General features: G+C 50.5%; 1 protein-coding gene across 1 annotated transcript in view; it reads left to right on the top strand.

Annotated features, from left to right (window-relative positions):
• Positions 1-642: 642 nt before the first annotated feature.
• The window catches only part of SRC (SRC proto-oncogene, non-receptor tyrosine kinase), a 71,147-nt gene continuing 50,242 nt past the window's right edge, over positions 643-21,547 (top strand). The window contains exon 1 of the mRNA XM_067554374.1: positions 643-1,175. The gene's annotated coding sequence lies outside the window, so the exon portion shown is untranslated. The remainder of the gene's footprint in view (positions 1,176-21,547) is intronic.

Genomic DNA, 21,547 nt, shown 5'->3' with positions numbered 1-21,547 from the left:
TATTTGTGCTCTAGAAGACTGCTTAGAGGCAAGCACCTGGGCACACACACATGATCGGGGCAGGGGTTTGGTCAGGCACAGCTCCTATCTCCACGGGACTGAAGCTCTTTGGGGCAGGGACTGTCTTTTTTTTTGGCCTTGGGTTTGCCCAGCCCGGAGCAGGAGCAGGGCCCGCGCTCCGTGAGTGGGTCTCCGGGTCGCTAAAACAGCCCGATAAATAAACAACACTCGTGCCCCTCTGGGGGGCGAGCAACGCCGGGGTTTCCCTCCAGCCCCGAAGAGCCAGCAGGGATGCAGTTGAGCTGAGAGGCGGGGACGGGTGCTCTCAGCCGCTGCAGCTCCAGCCCCGCCACCCCTCTGGCTCCCTCCGGAGGCCGCCCAGCTGCAGCGGGTCCCAGAGCGCCTCGCAAAGCGCCGCCAAGCCCGTCGCGCGGCTTCGCTCGGGCCGGGCGCCTGGAGCCTTTTCCCTTATTAGAAACCAAAACACCAAGGGGGAGGGGCTGCTTCGTTTTCCTTCATCTGTTTCCGGTTTACTGCCATATTTCCCCCCCCCTTTTTTTGGGGGGGGGAAGCATTTGCCGATAAATAATAATCCATAAGAAGCTCTGCGGCAGCAGCCAGCGGAGGAGGGCGGGGCGGGCGCTCGTGAGCGCAGACATCTGGAGGGGCGGGGGGAACTGGGGAGGTGACTGTGCTGGCCGGGCCGGCCCGGCCCCCCCGCCGCTCGAGCCGAGCATGAATCACCGCGGGGAGAAGGTGTCTCAGTCTCAGCTGCAGGCGGGCGTGAGCCTCTGCTGACATCACGGCTCCAGCTGCTGCCGCTCCAAGTCACCCGCCCCCCCGCGCGCCTCCCGTCTCCAGCCATTCGCGCGCGTGGCCGCCGCCGCCACCCCGAGAAGGGGCTGGGGGGATTGATGAGCCGAGAGGGTTAACACTCCCCCCCACCCCGCCGCCGCGCGCCCGCCCGCCCGCCCCCGCGAGAGACAAAGCCCGGGCAGCGGTTTTGTGTCTGGGCGCGCCCGGGACTGAAGCAGGAGCCGCGCGGCCCCGGAGTTGCAGCTGCCCGGCTGGGCTCCGAGCGGCTGGACCGGGTGACGGCCGGCCGGGGCTGCCGTGCTGGAGAAAGGCGCTGCGAGGAGGAAGCCGTCCGGCTCCCAGCGTCTCGCGGGCGGGAGGTAAGCGGCTGCCGGCCGGTCTGGAAGAGCCGCGGAAAAGAGGGGCTGGTAACGTGCTGGGCGCCGCTCGGCGCCGCTCGCTAACCCGCGGGTGACACTGACCCAGGGCTGTGTTAACCCCCTGCCGGGGTGGGTGGGTGTGTGCGTGCTGGCGTTGTACTTCTCTGAACAACAGCCGCGGCAGTTCATCTGTGTGGCACCCGGGAGCTGCCGCCTGGAGCCCGAGGATGAATTAGCTGCAGCAGCCAAATGCAGACGGTATTGTGCGGTGGGGATGGAGCGGAGAGGGAGGCCCGTAAGGTCACTGGTGTGTGACTTGCTCAGACTCCCTCGCTTCCTTTTGTTTTGGTTGTGTATGGCTGATTCAAATATAGGGGCTTCTCTGTGTAACCAAAGACTTTCTATAGTTCATTTAATCAAATCACTTGGGGAAACGAAACGGGGGGGGGGGGGAGTGTAGCTGTATGTAGGCCAGAGTATGAAATATTAATAACTGCTGCTTTGATGTCTTCTGATCCATTTCCCTTTTACTATTCGTTAAATATTCATTTCAGTGGGACTTTTTTTTTTTTTTTAAATACTATGTAGCTGCTCTCTGGGGGTTTGTGTGTGTAGATCATTTTGTGGAGTGTATAAGAATCTCTGCTGCTCACTCCTTTCTTTTTTTCTCTCCCCTTTAACCTGGTCCTGTGTTAACTGGTGATTTAATCTTGTGGAAGACTGGAAAGCCATGTATTACTTATCAGCCCTGTAACTTCTGCTTTTTCTTATCAGTAGGACACCTATATTAAAAAAAAAAAAGTAACTAAACTACATTTTCTAATCCATACCATATCTGTAGTAATCGGTTGCTGTCATGCTAAATACTGTAGTTCTAGGTAGAGTAGGTGGGTGCAGTAGTATCTTTTATTGGCGGTTCTGTTGGTGAAAGAAACAAGCTTTTGAGCTGCAAAGAGTCCTAGGTAATTCTTCTGAAGCCAAGCCCCTGAGGTCAGAGTTGACAAACTTCCGTAGGCTTTTATTGTTTCACTTCCTAGCTACCCTAGGAATATGGGACGTGGGAGGCACACATGCTCTGCTTTATCATTCTGAGACACTGTAAGATTTCCAGCTATGATCTTGATTCATTCATTTGTACCTTCTGGAAGAAGATGTTAGTAGGCCCAATGGAAGGGGCAGTCAGGGCGTGCTTAATGCATCTTGGCATTCACAAGGCTTGACGTGCCTCTACCACTGGATGTTCCTGGTCTGCCAGCAAACTTCAGTTTAGCTTTCTGCAAATAAGGAATGAGAACCTGCTGCTCTCTTCCCTTGGACACTCCCTTGACTCCCCCCGTTTCTCTTTCCCCCTCCCCTCTCCTCCCCCGCAGAGTACTTGAGTAATGACTTACCCTAGCTCTGTTGGGGTTCAGTTGCTATATGTACTTACCTAGGGACCAGCAGATCTTAAGTCCTCGCAAATTGGTTTCCACTTCTATAAAACCTAGGGGCTTAGAAGCCCATTTTGTTATATTCTTGGCCTGTAGCTATTACTGAGGTGACTGAATGCCCTTGGGGGACTAGGCTGCATTGGAACCCAGCATTCTCTCACAGTCTCTTTGTGCTAGGATAGACAACGAACAGTAGACTATTGGATGGTTGTTCCTAAAGAAGGTTGAGGTCTTCATGGTTCTAGCCCTGCTTGCTGGGGTCTCATGGGTGAGGCACTTCTTTGTGCCACTTATAAAGTGCTGCTGGTGCTGGGAATCTCACACCTGACCTACACTAGTAAAACAACTTGAGAACCTCTGACAAGTGCTTTTTAAGACCTTGTCTACACTGGGAAAGCATGCAAAGATTGTTGGTGCTCCCCACCACCGCCACTACCACATCCTGCCCCAGTGGTTCCCAGGGTGGAAGCTGTAGCATGGACAGAATGCAGGCATGTCTTGCAGCTGCTCTCTGAGTAAGGTTAGGGGACAAGATGATGATATGCCTGCCGTCTGTCTATACCACAGCCTACGGGATGGTCAATACCAGTGCAGGAAACCACTTACCAACTTCTTCAGCATGGAAGCAACCAAAGTGTTTTTTTTCTTTTGTTTTAAATGGTTTTCAAATCCTGTGTTGGAAAGCCATTCATCTGCCAAGCCGGGAGTTACCCTTCAGCAGGTGATGACTCTACAAATGCCTTGGGCCCTCATTTGTCAGAGCACTCCCGTACATTATGAAGTTCAGTTTTGCTGAATGGGGCCAAGAATATAACAAAATGGGCTTCTAAGCCCCTAGGTTTTATAGAAGTGGAAACCGATTTGCGAGGACTTAAGATCTGCTGGTCCCTAGGTAAGTACATATAGCAACTGAACATCCCATACAGCATCGCCTGTGGTTGGGGGGAGGTGCCAAAGAAGACAGCTCATTAGTCATCTGAAGATCAGGAAGTGTCAATTAAATATAAATGTCATGTTTAAGTTTGGGGAACTGGCCCTGAGGGCTGCTCAGCTCCTACAACTCGTTACTCAATGGGCCAGATCCTTAGCTCATCTGTAATGACATGTAATGACTCCCCCCAAGACCCACAGCAAGTAGGGCTGGACCCTTGGAGATAGAACTATACCATTGGAACTATACCATTTCAATACCATATCAATGGAACTATACCATTTTCACCAACTGAGGATCCAGCCCCAGGAGAGTTCTGGCTACTCTGCACCTCAAGTCTTTAGTGATTATGGATGTTAAACAAAAAGATGGCCTGAGCCAAATAGCTTTGGGTGGAGTTGGAATCTGCTTCCCTCGCTCACAATCCGGAAGCAAGTGGGAGAATCACCACCTTGCAGTTCACCTGAAAGTCAGTGACTGCTGCTGAAATAGGAGGCTGATTTGTGTGTGGGCCCATGCTGGATTTAAGAGAGAGGCATGGTGTGGAAGACAATCCGTGGTCAGGACATAAGTCAGACGTAGTGGGCTTGCAAAACACGTGTATTGTGCAAAGTCAGGAGAATTGCCTCAAAAGTAGCTCTACAACTTGATGGCCTGCCCACGTATGCTGGTGGTGAGGGCCCCAGGAAGTATCGAGATACATATCTGGAGGGTAAAGCCTCTTTTTTGAGACAGGGAAAGAGTGGGGGGTATGCAGTTAGAAATGGCCAATGTGCATGGGAAGCTCTGCTGGGGAGAGAAACCGGAAGAGCTGCTTCATTTATTTCCATAGCCTAGTTACATGTGTATATTCAAAGGTCTAAGTTTGTGGAACTAAATCTGTTTTAACAGGCATGTTTGCCTCTGTCTTACTGAAGCATGTGGTGGCATTTGCTGGCAGGTTCATGTTGAAACGTAATAGTTTGTGAACGTGTTGCTGCTGTCAGAGTTCAGAACGACACTTGATGCTAAAGCCCTAGCGTGTTTCCCAGGTGGGCCTGAGCAGGCCTTAGTGGGCATTTGTCCACACACCACTGGGGTTTCCCAGCTAGTCTTGACTGTGCGGCCTCTGAATAGCAGAATGAAACTTGCTCTGTGGAGCAGCTGTGGATGTTGCTGGCCATTTGTGTATTGGCAAAAGGTGGTGGGGGCTGAAAGTTGCGCAGCCCAGATTGCACTATTCATGGCTGGAGCTAGGGGTAATGGTGGGATTAAGTCTGGACTTTGAAGTCATTGGTAAAACTCTCTGATTGTGACTAGAAGGCACCTAGGCTCACTTAATGAGCAACAAATGCAAATAATGTCTTGAGAAAAGGAGGTTGGAGAGAGCCATAGGCTGAAGTGATGACTTCAGCTGCTTCCTCAGAGTTCTTTAAAACAAAACAAAACAAAAAAGCATAATTTCCGTAAAGTACTGTGGTTTTGGCATTGCTGGGGAAATTTGAAAGACTATCTAAAGCACTATTGTTTCCTGTACTGTCTGTCTGGCAGCTTGGTTTTTAACTCACTCCTTTTATCTCTTGGAACAATTTCCCATATGACCTCACTTCCTCAACATGCAGAGTCTCGTTTCATAGACCCCCCACTGGAAATTCTTCCAATGCACTTCACTAACTCTGGTGCGAAATGTCCCAGAGTGAAACATGTTCCCTCCTCCCCTCCTCTCATTCTGCCTTGCCTGTTTCCCACCCCTTGGTGCTCAGCAAAGAAAGCACATGAGGTACCACCACATAAGTTGCTGTGTTGTATTTTTGTTTTGTTTTTGTTTTACAGGGAAGAGGCAGATTCATTGAAGTTGATGTTTGTAAATGAGCTTAAATCACTGAGCATGGAAATAACTATCTCCCCTAATGCCATTCATGCTGCTCTAGTTAAAATTGTCAGTGTTTCCATTCCAATAAAGCCCTGTTTTCTGAGGCTTATAACTTTGGGTCATTTTAAAAAAAAAATCCCTCCAGGCTCAAATTTGCTAGATAAAGTCTGCCTGGGAGCAAAAATTTTAAAGCATGTGGTGCTACTTAAACCAAACTTTACGAAAATAATTACTCTTGCCTTCAATTTTTTTAAATAGCATAGAACCACAAAATAATTAGAAGCCTTTGAGCTTTACTTAAAAGAAAAGAGTAATCATGTGGCAGTGTAGTAAATTCACTTGTGGACTTCTTTCTTTTTTTTGTGTGTGTGCGGGGGAGGTGAGGGAGGGAGAAACTAGTTGAGAGAGACCTCTGAAATGCAGCTGCATGTGCTCTAGTAGCTGCTCTTCCCAGCATTTTTGCTGTGGGTTTTAACTCCATGCACAAACACATTGAGGCCCTAATCCTGCAATTGATAGAGCTCCCTTGACTTCATTTGGAACTGCATAGGCACAGACCTAAACTCATCAAAATCTTATTTCAGGATCAGGGCCATATGCTGTACAGCAATCTGTGACTGATCTGAGAATCTAATGTTCAAAGTGTGATTTGGAAACAAACTTTGGGATTATTTTGAAAGCGTGGTCTGAGCACAAGACTGGGAACCAGGAGAATGTAAATCTAGCTCTGACACCAAATTCCCCTGAGGCCATTTATAACCTCTCTACCCTCAGCTTCCCCATGAGTAATATGGGGATGATCCAGGGGCACAGCGAGACTTAATGCATTAATGTTTGTGAAGTGTTTTGCAGATGAAGGCTAAGCATGAATATTGCTATTGGGAGAACCAGCTGGCCCATGCTTGCTCCCTTTCTGGCTCTTGGTATGTTCCATTTGTCAAATCTTTTTAATTAAACCAGGCAGATTCCTGGCTTCCTTGGTGGGATGATGCAAATGTTACTGTGTTGCCAGCTTAGCTTAAAGCAGGGATGTGGCTATGGTGGGGTTAACTCAGTGAAGTGTGACTCTACAAAGTGAAAAGCAGGTGTCAGTTTTTACTTAGGCCTCTGCAGAATGGGGTCCCAATGGCCCCTGGTGCCAAGATGCTCAGCACCCTCAGCTTTCACTGAAGTCGCTGGGAGCAGAGCACCTCTTGCGAGGGTCCTGGTACCCTGCAGGATCAGGCATTTAGGTGACCAGCTATCAAGTGGGGAGACATACCAGAACATCATGCTTGGGGAGACTCCCACTCCAAATGGGAGTCTGGCTAAATTACTCCTGCATGCAGGACAGTGGTGCTCCTCCCTCCTCACCACTAGTCTTGGAGGATGCTACTCCCTTAGACCTGTCCTAAGTGAGTGCTCAGAAACTGCCAGAAATGGGGAAGCTTGGAACTGGAATAGTCTGTTGTGGTGTTTGTTTTGAGGTTGTTTCTTTGGATTAATTGAGGAAGGGGCTGCTTTGTGGCAGCAGAATGTGGAGAGGAAACACTGCTCCGGTGGGCCTGTCACTCCATAGAGCATCTAGAGGAGAAGACATTGGTGCTCCAATTTGTACCCCCTCAGACTTCTTTAGAGTCTGAGGGTCTGAATGTCTCAGCTCAGCTCTCCCTTGGTTTCATTCAGATGCACTGAGGTAGCAGTAATGACTATTGCTCCTGTACAAACAGTCTTAGAGGACTAGACCTTGCTGCTCTCCCTGCTCTGGAATAAACTGAGTAGGAGGCAGATAAGGATTCTGGGGCTTGAGGATCCTGAATAATTGTTCTAAATTATAACAGAAATGAAGTTATTCTGAGGGGTGGGGAGGGAAGATGCTTCTGTACCTGGTGCCACGTATGTTGTTGTGGACACTCTCCTTGCTGGCTAGCTCCAGGGACTTGTCAGGAAGGATTAGTCCAACTTGTTTCAATGCCTTAACTTTGTAGATTACAAATGCCATAATGTAAATGATTCGCCCCAATGCAAGTTTAGTAGCCAGCTCCCTGGCGTACTGTCCAAGGGGGAACTGCATGGGAAAATGTCAGCTCTTCCTTCTCCCAATAAGAGGCACATTGGTGCTCAGGTGCCCTCGTGAGACTTGCTTGTTTTAGTTTTGACCCCCTGTTCCAGGCTGGTGGGGAAAAGGAGTGAAGGTTCTACTCTCTTGTGATGCTGAGTTCATCTCCTGCTTGGGTTTTGCTGGGTCATTTTCTCTTGTTGCTTGTGAGTCCATGAAGCTTGTGACTTCAGCTGTGCAGTATTTACTTCCCAATTTTCCTCTAGCACTGTAGGAAAATCTTGGTGACTGGCTGTAAATTTTCCCAGCCCTGTCCCGTGTCTGACCTGTTATGGTCTCATTTCTGTGACTGTAAACTTTACTGTCATGAGGCTTGCTGTGCTATCCAAACAAATGAAGGAAAACCTGACTGCACGCTACAGAAATAGCTTCCACACTGCATGTCTCCTTCCAGCCTCTGAGGGTTTCTCCCTTGGATCATTCATCCCACATTTTAAAGGGACAGTGCCTTTGTCATTAAGGAGGCTGGGGAGGGCAGGGAAATGTGGACCCCATAATGGCTCCCTCAGCCCCGGAGGGGGTCTGGCTGACTGTGTGGAAGAGGCCAGCCCTGCTGCCATCAGCGATGTGCCTCTTGTGGATAAATGGGGACCCCCAATTCCTAGGCAAACCATCCGAGTAGGGAGACTAAGCTTTCAGCATGAGCCAAACAACCCTGCAGCTGCTCAGGTGGGAGGAGTGGTCATTGCGGGGTCAGCCCTGTTAGCTACCAAACCCAGTTCTTGCTTGTGGAGGGGGTGGGTGCAGGGGAGCCTTCTTCAGTGCCTAGCCCTGGCAGGAGGGCTTTTTCTCGGGGGGGGAGGGGGTGACAATGCAGATCTCCTAGCTCCATGTTAGCAGAAAACCTTTAAAGAGGAATCAAAGTATTGAATCAGCTAAATGCTACTGGCCAGATTATTGCATGTGGGGTGAGGGAGGGGAGGATCACTTCCAGAATCAGCTCAGCTGGTGCCTTTGACTTAGCCTGTGTGATGTGTCGCTAATGTTATCGGATAAGGCTCCCAGGATTCATTGACAGGCACCTTCACGTGCCTGCTGTGCAGGAAAAGCTCGAGAGGAGATAAAAGCCATCCTTAGGCAGCTCCTAGGAACTAAGCTAATCTTTGGGGCAGCTGATTACAGCCCCTTCTCAATAAAGCAAGGGGGTGCTGCCTGTTGTGGTGTGTGACAGCCTGAGGGGGAACCGGTGCCTGACAGCTGAGTCGCGTTGCTAAATATCAAACAAGGGACTCAGCAGGAAGAACTCCAGTCTCTTGGCCTCCGTGCCCCCGGAAGTGGTAAGAGTTATACCCTTTGTACAGATGGGGAAACCGAGGCACAAACTCAGTAAGACTTCTCTACCATGTGTTCATCTGACTTGATTGCGTGCAGACTTCACTGTGTGCCCATTCCATCGGTCTCATACCAGCTTGGTGTCTTCCCCATGCTTATTACAGGCAAAGAGCTATTTATACAGAGCAAGTGTAATCTGTTCCCCATAAAACTGCACTGGCTTCCTTCCAAAGTCAGCCCCGGTTCCGTGAATGGCTTGCTCAGATGCTTCAAGCCAGTCTAGTTACTTTTGTGGTCTCCAGCCACAGAAGCTGAGCACCTCAAACTGTAGTGAAGGAAGCTGCACATCATTCCTGTGAGGTAGGGCAGCACCAACCCCATTTTGGAGGTGCAGATAGATTAAATGACTAGTCTAAGGTCACATAGGAAGTCTGTGGCAGAGCTGGGAGTTAGAGCCCAGTTCTGAGCCCCATTCAAGACCGTCTCTTTCCTGGGGCTGGCTGGTGGGTGACTGCTTGTCGGTGGCTGTGACATGGAAGCAATGAAATGAGGCGACTGCAACTGAGTTTTACTTTTTGTCCAACCCTGAAACACTTACGAATCAAAAGCTGGGGAGTGCAGAAATGTGTCCTCAACTTCTGCAAACTGTGCAGTCACTCTCAGTTCTGCTGTGCATGGCTGTGCCCTCTCCTCACATAGGCCAGGTGAAACTATACTACATGAAATACACATTAGAAGTGAAACCCATATGCCCGTGCCCTGCTTTGTTCCTGTTCTCTGTTCCAGTCCTGCAAGTGACCCTGGGGGTTCTTCTCCTTCCTCTGCAGCCTGGGTCATGGGCCACTTGCTGGTTTAAACTAGTGTAAATGGTGGATTCTCTATAAATGTTAAGCCTTTAAACCATGATTTGAGGAGTTCAGTAACTCGGCCAGAGGTTAAGGGTCTATTACAGGAATAGGTAGGTTCTTTGGCCTACTATATGCAGGAGGACAGACTATTATGATCATCTAGTCCCTTCTGACCTTAAAGTCTATGAGGCTGGGTGCTTTGAACCCTGGCTGGCTGTGTCAGGGAAATGCAATAGGAAAAACTCTAATGGGCAGGAAACCAATTGACTTTATGGAAACCGCTACAGCATTTGAGCGTTCCTGTTGAATTCCTCATGGTGGGCTTGAATCTCCTCCTTCCTATCATCATCGTCTGGGGGATGGGATACCAGGCCAGGAGACCTAGCTTCTAATTCCTGGCTGTGATACTGACTGTGTTTGTGACTGTGGCCAAGTCACTTAACCTCACTTTGTGTCTCATTCCCCATCTGTGAAATAGGGCTAATACCTGCTGTCTCTGAAGTGCTTCGATGCCTACTGATGAAGCTCTAGAAATGCTCTGCATTGCATAGGATGCTTCCAGAAAGTCTGAGGCGGCGTGGAATCAGTTATGCTCATGAGAGCTGGGGCTACAGGGAAGAATAAGTGAGGACGGATAGAGGTACTGAGGTGACGGGGGCTGGAATGTAGCCATGTGCAGCATCATCCTCTGCCTATTCCAGCTGTGCACTGTATTCCTCTGTGCAATATTCTGATGCTGCAGAAGCCCTGGAAGCCTCTGATGGCAAATGGCAGCCCCGAGCAAGTGGGGCTGTGGGAACAACCTGCCTGCTGTTTGTAGCCTTGTTCTGCTACACCACTGTGGAGCCAGTCTGATTTCTATGAACAGGCTACTTCTCCTCCTCCCCCAGCATGGCCTCAGCTGGGAATGACCCGACAAAGGTCCAAGCTGGTGGCTGGTGTCCCACGCGGAGGGGGCCGAGTTAGTGTGTGTGGCTATGCAAGTTGTCATAAATGGGGTTAGCTTCATGCTCCAATACCATGGGCAACTGAGTTCTAAAACGGGCAGAGTGGAAAGGCAGGGAGGGAATGGGCAGGAACAATGTGGATAGTCGGGGTGCTGAGAGCCATTGAACCAAATTGGAAGCCCTGTATATAATGGAAACCACTTCAAGCCAGGGGGCACCCCTCGTTCCAGCACTTTTGGGCTCGGGCAGGACTGGGGTCCCTCATGCTGCCTCTCTGGTTTGATAAATATCAATAGGCATGCGGGATGAGCACACGTGACGCAGCTGCCAAGGGACGTGACTTCAGAGCGGCGTGCGGAGTCAAAGGCTGATGCGCCTCTTAGGACGGGTCTACGGAAGGCCAACTTCAGCGTCTTGGGATATGGGAAGTAGCAACGCAGGTGAAGCTGCTGTCCTCTGCCTCAGGAACTGGACTTTGTGCAGAGCAGGGGGAGGGGAGATAGCGGTCTGCTGCTGGGCCCTCTCCCGAGTCTCTCGCTGGCCATGCAGCTTGGCTGCCTTTCTATAAAGCCCGATGCAGATCTGGCCCTGTTCTTGCTGCGGCGTCTGGTACTAACAGCCGAGTAACCACAGCAGGTTTGACCCTGTTTGTCGCAGCTGAGCGGCCGTCCCTGCGTTTCACATGTCTGCCTTTCAGGCTGCCCCCCTCCCCATTTCCCATCCCTGAGCCATAGTGGGGATGACAATAGGTTAGGCCCTTCCTTCCCTTAAGGAGAAATCCCCTCAAATGTGGTGGGGATTGACCCAACAGGCTTCTGCAGAAATGAGCCAAAACCATTCTGTGGGCTCCAAGAGGAAACTGGATCCCTGTAATAGGTTGCATGGGCTGGCTTAAAAATCCTGCAGATGAGACTCCTCCCCTATTGCATTGTATAGGACTTTCCCATAAGGGTTCATTTTAATTTAACCATGCTAAAGGGTTCTGGCTGGGAAGCCGCCACGCTAGGGAATCTTTGTAGGTATCTGAGAAACAGCCATGAGTACTGACTGCTCTTTGTCTGCCCTGCACAAAACCGGTCTTGGGTGCCCTCCTTCACCTTCAGCAGCCAAATGTGCTCATTAGAGCTCAATCAGTGATACCCATGCATAAACTAGGAGTGATGGAAAGCTTAATGCATTTACAACCTTGAGTGCTCCAGCACCAGTGGGGGAGAACTGGAGCAGCAGTATTAACCCTTATGAGACTGGCTGATACTGCAAGGTGTGCATGGGGGCGAGGGAGGAAGGAGAGAGGCATTTTCTCTCTCCAGAGACCACAGTAGAGCTTCCAGACTGGGAGGAGAGTGGCAGCAGCTTACTTACGTTCACGGTGCTGCACAGAGAGATTAAAAATGTGGTCCCTGCCCTGCGGTGCTTGCTTTGCCATAGCAAACAGGATGGGCGGTGGCCCTTCTCCCTGCGTGGCTTCGTGGCTCAGCAGAAAAGGTTGGAGGCCCAAGTAGAGGGAGGCGTGTAGCTGTGCTGGGCACAAAGGATACCATGAAAATAGGCGGGGAAGTGGCAGGAGCGGCTTTGGTATTATGACTTTAGGGATTGGGGTGGTATGACGTACTCCTCACCCACACTGGCTTCTTGTTAGCTGGTGAGCACTCCGCAGCATGTTACAAGTAGTGCTGAAAGCCTTAAATAATACAGGTGCTGTCAGGGAGAGGGGCCATGTCTGTAGCCAGTCACTGCAATTCTAATTGCCCCCACAGGTTCCAAAGCGTTGCCAGCCGCTGGGTAGCAAGCTGCTGTCATTACTAGTTGGTGACAGCTCTCCTAGTTAAATGATTTCACTTCGCCCAGAGAAACCGTCCCCCCCTCTTCAGTTCCGGGCAGCCCTGTGCTGCTGGAACCTCAGGACCCCCTGTTGGTCCTGCCACAGCATCTAGCTGTACGGGCTGACTCATGGCTGTGGCTGGCACGATAGCCCCGAGTGTCTTGCGTCCGAGAAATGCATAGAGCTGACTTTCCTTAGAGGAGAGTGTGGTGGTATGCAGAACCCGGAGGGTACCCCTGGTAGCTGGGATACCACTGAGCCGTTTATCTGGCCAGCTTAGGCTTCCTCTCACATTGTGATGCTGCGAAAAGCCACAAACCTCTGACAGGTACTGCACTTTCACAGCCCTCCACAGCCAGCTTAGTTCAATGAATGCTTTCCAGCCACTCACAAACCAACAATACACTCCAGCTGGCTCCTCAGCCTAAGACCACACTGTCTATCCTGGTCAAAAAGCCTGACCAGCGGCAATTATTATCCAGTCCACTGTTCCCTCGAAGTGGAAGGAATGTGCACCAGCTTTTGTTACTGAGCAGTTTGTCTAGACACTTCACTCAGACACACTGGTTAAGATAAAACATTAAAGAAGTTTATTAACCACAGAAAAATAGATGTTAAGTGGTAAGTGACAAGTGTAAAGAGATTTTAAAAAGTTACCAAATTAAATAAACATAAGATCGTGTCTAAATTCTACATACTAACAAGCTCTTGAATTAGTAATGTCTCACAAACAGCAGTTTCCTCAACACAGACTGGGCTACTGTTCCCTGCCTGGGGCTCCCTCCTCCTCTTTCAAAGTCCTTTTGTCTTCCAGATGACCCTTCAGGTGTTCATTGAATGGGAGTGGGGCCAAGTGATGATGTCACACTCCCCTTTTTTATAGTCTGTTTTGGCTTATTAGAACAGCTTCCATGCTTGTGACGTGGTGGCTGCTTCCCATTGGTCAAGCAACCCCATTGTGAACATGAGTCCTACAGCGAAGCCTTTACTGTAAGCAATCCCTGGTAGTGGAAACTTTCCTTGATGGGCCATTAGCATGTCTGGCCACTTGATTATTGTACCTGAAAAGCTGGTTTATGTGGTTCTCCCCTCACACCATGTTTATAAAATATTGTTGTAAATGCTGCTAGAACTTCACATATTGTGGTAGCACCTACCACCCAACAGGATATTAATGTTTAGCAGATCAAGTCTTTTAAAATAATACCAAACAAGGCATACTTTGTACAAAACATATAATTGTATGGCATGGGTGAATATGGGGATTTTTGGGGTGTTTTCAGACACAGGGTGTCGCAGAGGTGTGGGGAGGAAAAGAAATGACCTCTCAGCTTTTCCATCTCTCTGGACTGTCTCTTGCTCTAATGCTGGCCTGGCCACAGTCTGGTACAATGTTTGCTGCCTTCTTGTCTTCCAAGGCTGTCTAAGCTAGGAGTTCTCCAGCTTTTTTGCTGGGACTCCCTCTGAAAATATTTCAGGCTGTGATGACACCCCTCCCCCCCAAAAAAGATAACCCTCACTATGCCATGCCACCCTTACTGGCACGCACTGGGGCTCACAACTCACGACCCCCAATTTGAGAACCCTGATTTAAGTCATAGCCACTCCAAAAAATCTGGGTTCTGGTGAAACCAGGAAGCTGATTTGCTCATTATATGAGCAAGCATGAGGTGCTATTGGCCCAGGATGGCTTACGCACCTGAGCTTGTCCTGTCTCTGTAACAAATGATTCACAAACAGGGCAGGAAAGCTAGCTCATACTGATCCATACTGTGCTGATGTTGCAATGTATGAAAAGATCCCTCAGTGATATTGAGTCTGAGGGAGTAAATACTACACGTGGGGAAATACAGGCAATAAACACAATGCAAAACAGAAACTAGAGGCCCTGATTCAGATCAGGCCTTCTGTGCTAGGTGCTGTACAAATACATGTGAGACGATCTCTCCCCCAAAGAGCATACTGTCCAAATTGACAAGGCAAGCAAAGGGTGGGAGTAGAAGCAGCATCAGAGAGAGGTCCAAGGTTGCACAGCTGGTTGGTGGCAGTGCTGGGAATAGAACTGGGGTCTCCTGAGTCCTAGCCTAGTGCCCTACCTACTGGCTCATGCTGTTCCTCAAGTTGATTTCACTTGAAACAGCCTTGAAACAGCTGTGTTATGTTGTAATGTCACCTCCGTATTACCACAAGATCAACTGGAGAGTGAACATCTTGCCCCTGATCACCCAGGCACTTGCATGCGTATGGCTTATGTACCGTTGTACACAAACGTCTAGATCAGATTCCCTTTCTCTTTCTCTGCATGTACAGTATTGATCTGAAACGGCTGGTCATGCCTGCATACCACTGCTTTGTCCTGAACTGAACTGGATATACCAAGCTCTGCCATTGACCTTACACTGTCTCCAGCTAGTGGAGAGTCTCCTCCTAGTTTCAGTGGCAGAGGCCTCTCTACTTGAAGCAGGAGGATCTGTAATGAGTCAGTCGCCAATTACAGCTGCTAGGTGGTCTCTGTGCTGCCAGTCAGAACTTCAGTGCGCCCATATCCCTGGCCAGAGTTGTCTGTTAATTACACTTGGGTGTGATGTTGGCTCCTCCGGTGTGTTCTGCAGGCTAGGAATGAGGGGGCAGTGTCTTTGTATAGGATATAAGAGACACTGAAAAATCAGGCACTAGATGTAGATCAGAACAGCCACAGTGGGTCAGACCAATGGTCCCTCTAGCCCAGTATCCCATCTCTGGCAGTAGCCGGTGCCAGAAGCTTCAGAGGGAATGAGCAGAACAGGGCAATTTCGAGTGATCTGTCCTCCTGGCCTTGCTGAAGCTGCTGTCAAAACTCCCATGGGAGTCAAAGGGGTCAGGATTTTCCCCAAGCCTTCGGTGTGCTCCCAGGTGCTGGTGTGAAGGCAGACACAATGGGGCGTGAGGTTTGGGTAGCAAACAGCGTGAGCACTAGAGGAATTGGCATGTGGGGGGGGGGTCCCCCAGAACAGGCCAGATGGAGGGTTGCACTCTTGCCCCTGGAGAGCCAGTGGCCCTACGGGTTGGAAATCCTGGTTCTCGTTGCTGGAACGGAAGGGGTGTGGGGAGGGGACTTCCACTTTTTCGGAAGAACCATAGCATCCATCAGACACACAATGTGCAGACCATGCGCAGTGGAAACCTTATGTGGATTGGGGAGGGGAGACTTCTAATCCCCTCCAGGCTTACCTAGAATCTTCAGCAGCAGGGGCAGTGTTTTCTGTGCATTGCACAGTGCTTAACAGGAATCCCCACACACCCTGTCTCCAAATAATGCACAGCTCCTTCTTGCGTGCCCTCTTGGCTAAAAGGGGATTTTCCTACATCCCTGCTCTAGTGTGAGCTCTGTGCCCCGTTCTCGTTGCTAGAGCCCTGCGCACACACTCATCTCTCCCTTCGCTTCTGATGCTGAAGATTCCAATTCTTGGGTGTCGTGTCTCCCTCCCCCCCCCCCCCCACTTTCTCTCTCCTGCTCTCAGGAGTCAGTGTCAGAAGGGCTGGGAGGAGCAGGTGAAGACCTGCATGCTACTGAGAACTGGGGCAGGATGCACAGTTTGAGCTCACCTGCTGATTTGCTGCTGCTTCGTCTCCCCTCTCCCAGTCTCTCCCCCCCCCCCCCCGGCCCCTATCCTCTCGCCCCCTTACTCCTGGGGTTGCATGGGCAAATGGAGTTCTACTGCCAGTGGTAAATTAGAGCTTTCAATGCAGAGGGACGTGTTGCTGACTAGCCCTGCTTGGCAGCCTGCATCTTCTTCCTCTTCTGTTTGCTGGGGGAGGAGTAGCTATGCTGCTGCACCCATTCCTGCTCCTCTAGGAGTGTTTTCCTGCCCTTCTAGGTAAAGGGTGTTGTGTTGTTTGTTCCTGCTGGTGAGGTTTGTCCTTCTTCACCCCAGTATTTCTTGACTGCACCCCAGTGACCAGGTGTATCACTCCTGTTTGGAGCCAGATCTCTCCCTGCTCACGTCAGCACAAAGCTGCTCGGAGCTCCCTTGGTTTCCTGCTAGTTGGCATCTGCTGTATGAAATCTTGACCTTGTGAGCGGAAAATGTTTTCCATGTGCTAGAGGGGAATCTGGTATGGTTTCAGAAATCGCCTCTCTCCGTGGTGACCTCTGTTTGGATCTGTCACCTGCTAACAGCCAGTGCTGTGCTCTTACAATGCTGTGCATGTGCAGCATAGCATCTTTTGAGGTTCTTGGATCAAAGTGCTTTACGCTGGTGGGCTGAATTGTAATCCTTATACAGAAGGGGAAACTGAGGCACTGAGGTCACTTATTTGCTCCAAGGCCACGTAGCAGGAGGGGCAAATAAAGAAGAGGCATTAGAACCCACTTAACCTCCTGTGACATGGAGACTGGAGCACTGCGAGAACTAGATTCCTGTAGAACAGACAATAATAACCTACAGGTCTTTTTGGAATTACTTCTCAAACACTATAGCAGTGAAAGATAATTTCTATAGGTCCCTATTGCCCTATAGAATTTAAAAGGGATTAAGGCCCTTCCATAAGGGATCAGCATGTTTATGATGTGTGTCTTCTCTACCCCCACCCCCCAATACCATCCCTGGATTCATGCCTCCGAGGGCTGGAGTTGCCAGCAGAGGATTTTGAAGCCTGCAGGAGTTCTTCTCCTTGTCAGACTGGCCCGGCTGGTTTCTGATATGGAAATGCTTGGGCAGTGACGCCAGCACGACCAGGGATGGTTAGTACTTGCTCAGACCTGGAACTTCTCTTTTACATGGCCCTGTTCTTTCTCCCCCTCGAAGGACTCTTACGCCTGGCTGAGCTGGTATCCTTGTGTCTGGCCCAAGGGCTTTACGGAATACGAAGTGACTCCAATGATCTCTAGTGCGTCATTCCCTCTTGGCTCTTCGCCTCTCCTCCAGCAGGTAGAGAGCAGCACTTTGGCTGCCCACGGGTAACACCATGGCTGAGTCACTTCCGCTGTAACTCGTAGGGTGCCCTTCTCACAGCTCGCTGGCGTAGGGAGGCATCTCCGGCTGAAAGCAGCCTGTCCTGGCAGTGACTTCTCAGTCTAAGCTCTGGGAGAGCGAGCTGTTCTGCGTGGGGGCCTGGCGCTATCAGAGCAGCAGCAGCAAGTGGAATTTGCTTCTCTCCTGCAGCTGGGAGCTAGTTAACACTGGAAGGAAGGTTTCTACCTCGGGAGCCAAAATCCACTTCCCTCAGCCTAGAAATGAGAATCTAGTTGCTAGGTTGCTCAGGTCAAGCTGTTGAGTTGCATCTCCATGGGCCATGTTCCCACTCTAAGGATGGGGTGGCTGCATTCTGTTCTAGGCCCTGGCAAGCTGCTAACAGGGCTCCTTCCCCTGGGCAAAACTTGGGCTCTCTACAGTACTGAAATGCACAAGGAGTGTGCAGCTAAATGGCTTTCACACCAAAGAACGCAGGCCCCTGGGATCCTCCCTGTAGATTCCATGGGCTTTGAGGGTGGGGATATTGTTAGTTCAACTAGGGCCTAGGTCACCCAGAGGGATTCCCATGGAAACCCCAGGGAATCGGGTGCCATGGTGATGGGCATGGCATGGAAAGAGCCTCTAAAGAGCCAGGTTCAGGAATGGGTGAAGGTGGCGTTCTGGGATACAGCATAATCCTGTGTTTGGAGCAAAGCCCGGGGAGCGAAGAGTCTTGTTCTTGTTCCAGCTCTGCTGCTGGCTATCTCTAGGCCTGGGTGCGTCCCTGCAGGTGGTCAGCACCGTCACAAGTCAGGCTATAAACCGTTTCCTTCCTTTCCCCCTCTGTGACCTGAGGTGGAGGAGGATGGTGCCGTATTCACCTGCTGCACAGGGGGCTGTGAAGATGGTTTGCGAAGGGCTTTGAACGTGCCAAGTGGTAGAGGTACATGGGAGCTGTCCCTGGCTAAGATCAAACACGGCATCAACTTATAGCGGAGATGTGCTTCGGTTAGATGCTGCGCCTCCTCTAGGAAGAGGCTACCCTTGATCCGGTAGGGCTCTTCCATTTCTTAATACTATGCCCATAGTTGGAAGTGAGTGTCAGAATTTTCCTGGGTGCAGGTACTCCAGCAACTGCAGGCAGCGAGCCAGTGGCACAACAGATGTGCCCCTCTTGCATCCGATATCCCCTCCCCCCCCTTTTTTTGCCATGTTTTTTGATTGGCTTGCTGTGCCAGCCGAATGGGCTTGTGCTCCAGTCTCTATCCCTTCCTGATTGAGGCTTGCCATGCCTGCTGAAAGAGGGGGTTTTCTGGGGGAAAGGAGAGGTGATGGGACCCCCTGCCAAGAAAGTGGCAATGCTGGGCACTGCTGATGGAGTGGAAAGGGGTGATCTCTAAGATTGCATGAGTGAAATCTAGGCTTAGCTGAGCTGTGCACATTAGTAGGGTGAATGGCCTGGCTTTCAATTCTGTATTCCAGCTCAGAGATCAAAGCCTGTATGCTGGGAGGAGGGGAAGGATGGAGTGGGTTTTTTTCCCCTCTCTTTTAATCTTCTGCAGTAAACAAGGGGAAAGAAAGACGTATTGTCTGGCCCTTCAGCGAGAGGAGATGCTCCAGATTGCTCACAGCAGGATTCCTCCACAGAGCTGGTCTTTGAGGGGCTGAAAAATATCAAGTGCAGCCTTCAAGGAACTCTTTCCTGCCCTCTGAATGCATTCCACTCGATAAAAGCGTCATTAAAATTAAAGGGGAGGGATAAGAAGGCTTGAACTGTTGAGTTACAGAGAAGCTGGTTTGCCTGCACTGAGTAAATGTGATCACTTTTTACCAGCAGCAGACAGTTAAACTCGTGTCAGATCTAGGTGATTTCAGTGTGTAGTTGGCTGCTATAAGCTTTCCTTCCATAGGCTTCACAGCTCCCTGCCAGCAGTGAGGGGGTGGAGGAGGTCTCTGCAATTTACCACACTTGCTAGGAGGGGAATATTGTTACAGTACCACCAAGAGGCATTACTTGGGGATCAGAACCCCTTTGTGCTAGGTGCTGTACAAACACAGAATGAAAAGACAGTTTCTGCCCCCAAAGAGCACACCATTTGCGTCTACAATGAAATGTAGGTGCAGACAGCTGGAGGAAGGGAGGAGCACTGGGGCACAGTGAGATGATTGTTACACTAATCATCAGCGGACACCGGCTAAAGCGATATGGCTTGCTTTGAATGGAGTTATTTCTCTTGGATTTTCCCATGCATGTGAGATTCTTGCTTGGCGTCCTCGTGCAGCTGGCAGCGAAGGGACTTTCATGGCCAGAAACTGAAAGTTCTTCTCATTTATTTTTAAATTCACAGGCCTGGTGGCGCAACTGACACAGCTGCAGAGCACGCTTCCCTGTGCTGGCTTACTTGCAGATGACTCACCCCACCTGAAGGGCTGGGGAAGTGGCAGGAAGGAAAGGTCTCTGGATCCTGCCTGGCCCAGTTTGGCTGGTGAAATTTGGGGTGGTGGGGTGGTGTCTGTCTGCTGTGGCCTGGGCTGAGATGACTGAACTCCCTATTGCTTGGCACCGCCATCTGGATTGTCTCCCTAGCCTGCTCCCCATTCCCAGTGAATGTCTGTTACCTCCCTCAGGCCTGTGTTCGTGTCAATTACAGCTCGCTGTGGTTTCAGCAGCTTCCCCATGTGCCACAAAGAACGGCGTAGACTCAAAGCTTCCACTGATGTCTTATTTCCTCTCTTGACCTTGAGTTGACTGTCTCCAAAGATGCCTTGGGAGTAGTTCCAGAGCCTCCTGACTGGTGTGTTTGCATCGGGGCTGGGATGTCTTTAAAGCTGGGCAGGCTGATGGGCCGACTGGTGGAAAGTGCCAAAACCCGGGTCTGCTATCCTTGCCACTTCTCCGCTCTTGGGAGAGGGGGCTGGGATGTCATGCCACGGAAGTGTGCTCTGTTTGGTGCTGAATAGGAACCAAGAGATTCCTCCTTCTAAAGGGAATGGAGCACCAAAATCTCAGCCCTGAGATCTGCCGTGTTCTCCTAGAACAGGTGCTGGGAGAGCTTCCTCCACAGACAAGACCATCTGTGTGCCTTATCCCTGCCTAGCAAGGACTGCCTAGGGGAGAGGAAAGCTTCATCTCTACGACCCAGCCTACCTATGGGCTCCAGCCCTGCCAACAAGGGTGCCCATTGATATCTTAGAGGGGAGTCCTGTGTGTGGTGCGGCCTGCTCCTGGACTGCCCTATGGATACTGCTGCTCAGAATCTCACAATGCCGCAGCTGCGTCCCCTCCACCAGGGCTAGCAAGGACACGCTTGGAAGGCTTTCTGCTGCAACCTGCACTGCGGGGACTCCTTCCCCAGCCAGATCTGAAGCTCTTTAGAGCCCCTCGATGCTTCTCTAGTATGAAGGGGTTGGAACTTGGAGCAGAGGTGAGAATCTCACTGTAAATTGCCACCAACTTGGTGTGAGAGCTCAGGAATAAAGTCTGTAATTTGCCCGTAAACCAACCCTCCCGCCCCCCCCGCACTGGAATAAAGATCGCTGCAGTAACCAGCATGCCATTAGGGTTCAAGGCCTCGGGTCACATTTCCTGCATTTTCCCTGGGTTTGTGTTTTTTTTGCCAGTCACTCTCTTGCTCTTCCTGGGAAAGCTTGGTTGTGTCCTCTGCATTCCTGGCTGGTGCCATCTCTTTGCAGTTGTGTGAGGACCTGGGCAGGGCCTGAAGGTGTGAATGGGGAATGGGAGCTTGTTATGAAGGCAAAAACTGGGGAAAGGAAATGGCTAGAAGAGAAACAAGAACAAAATGGAGGCTTTTCTAAATATCGCTACGTATTGGAGGATGCTGAGTCCAGGGCCCACTGCTTTTACATCCTGCGCCTGAGCTGTCTGGTGTCTGAATGGGCAGCTTCTGTTCCTGGCATTCCAGAGCTGCTCTTAGACAGGTTTATAGCTTCCCACTCTGTGGCTGTTAAAGCTGTCTCCGGAGATGATGCTCTTTAAAGTTCGCTTTCCTGGCCGGTCAGCTGTTCCCAGGCAGCTGGGATTTGCAGAGAGCCCTGCAAAATGTTTTCGTAGTTTGAATTGCAGGAAACTGGCTGTTTCAGAATGTCATGTTGCAGGTGAAGCTGCCCAGGTTTGGCATTGGGTTCCCTGATCCTTATGGGTCACTGGGCTGGCTGGCAGGTTTCACTTGAGAACCTGGAAACAACTCCTGGCTTGGCCAAAGTGGCCCAGTTCCACT

This window comes from Emydura macquarii, unplaced genomic scaffold (assembly GCF_026122565.2).
Source record: "Emydura macquarii macquarii isolate MOO-44397 ecotype Brisbane River unplaced genomic scaffold, CSIRO-AGI_Emac_v2 contig_1483, whole genome shotgun sequence".
Classification (NCBI taxonomy): domain Eukaryota; kingdom Metazoa; phylum Chordata; order Testudines; family Chelidae; genus Emydura; species Emydura macquarii.
This window is presented reverse-complemented; position numbering and strand designations above follow the sequence as displayed.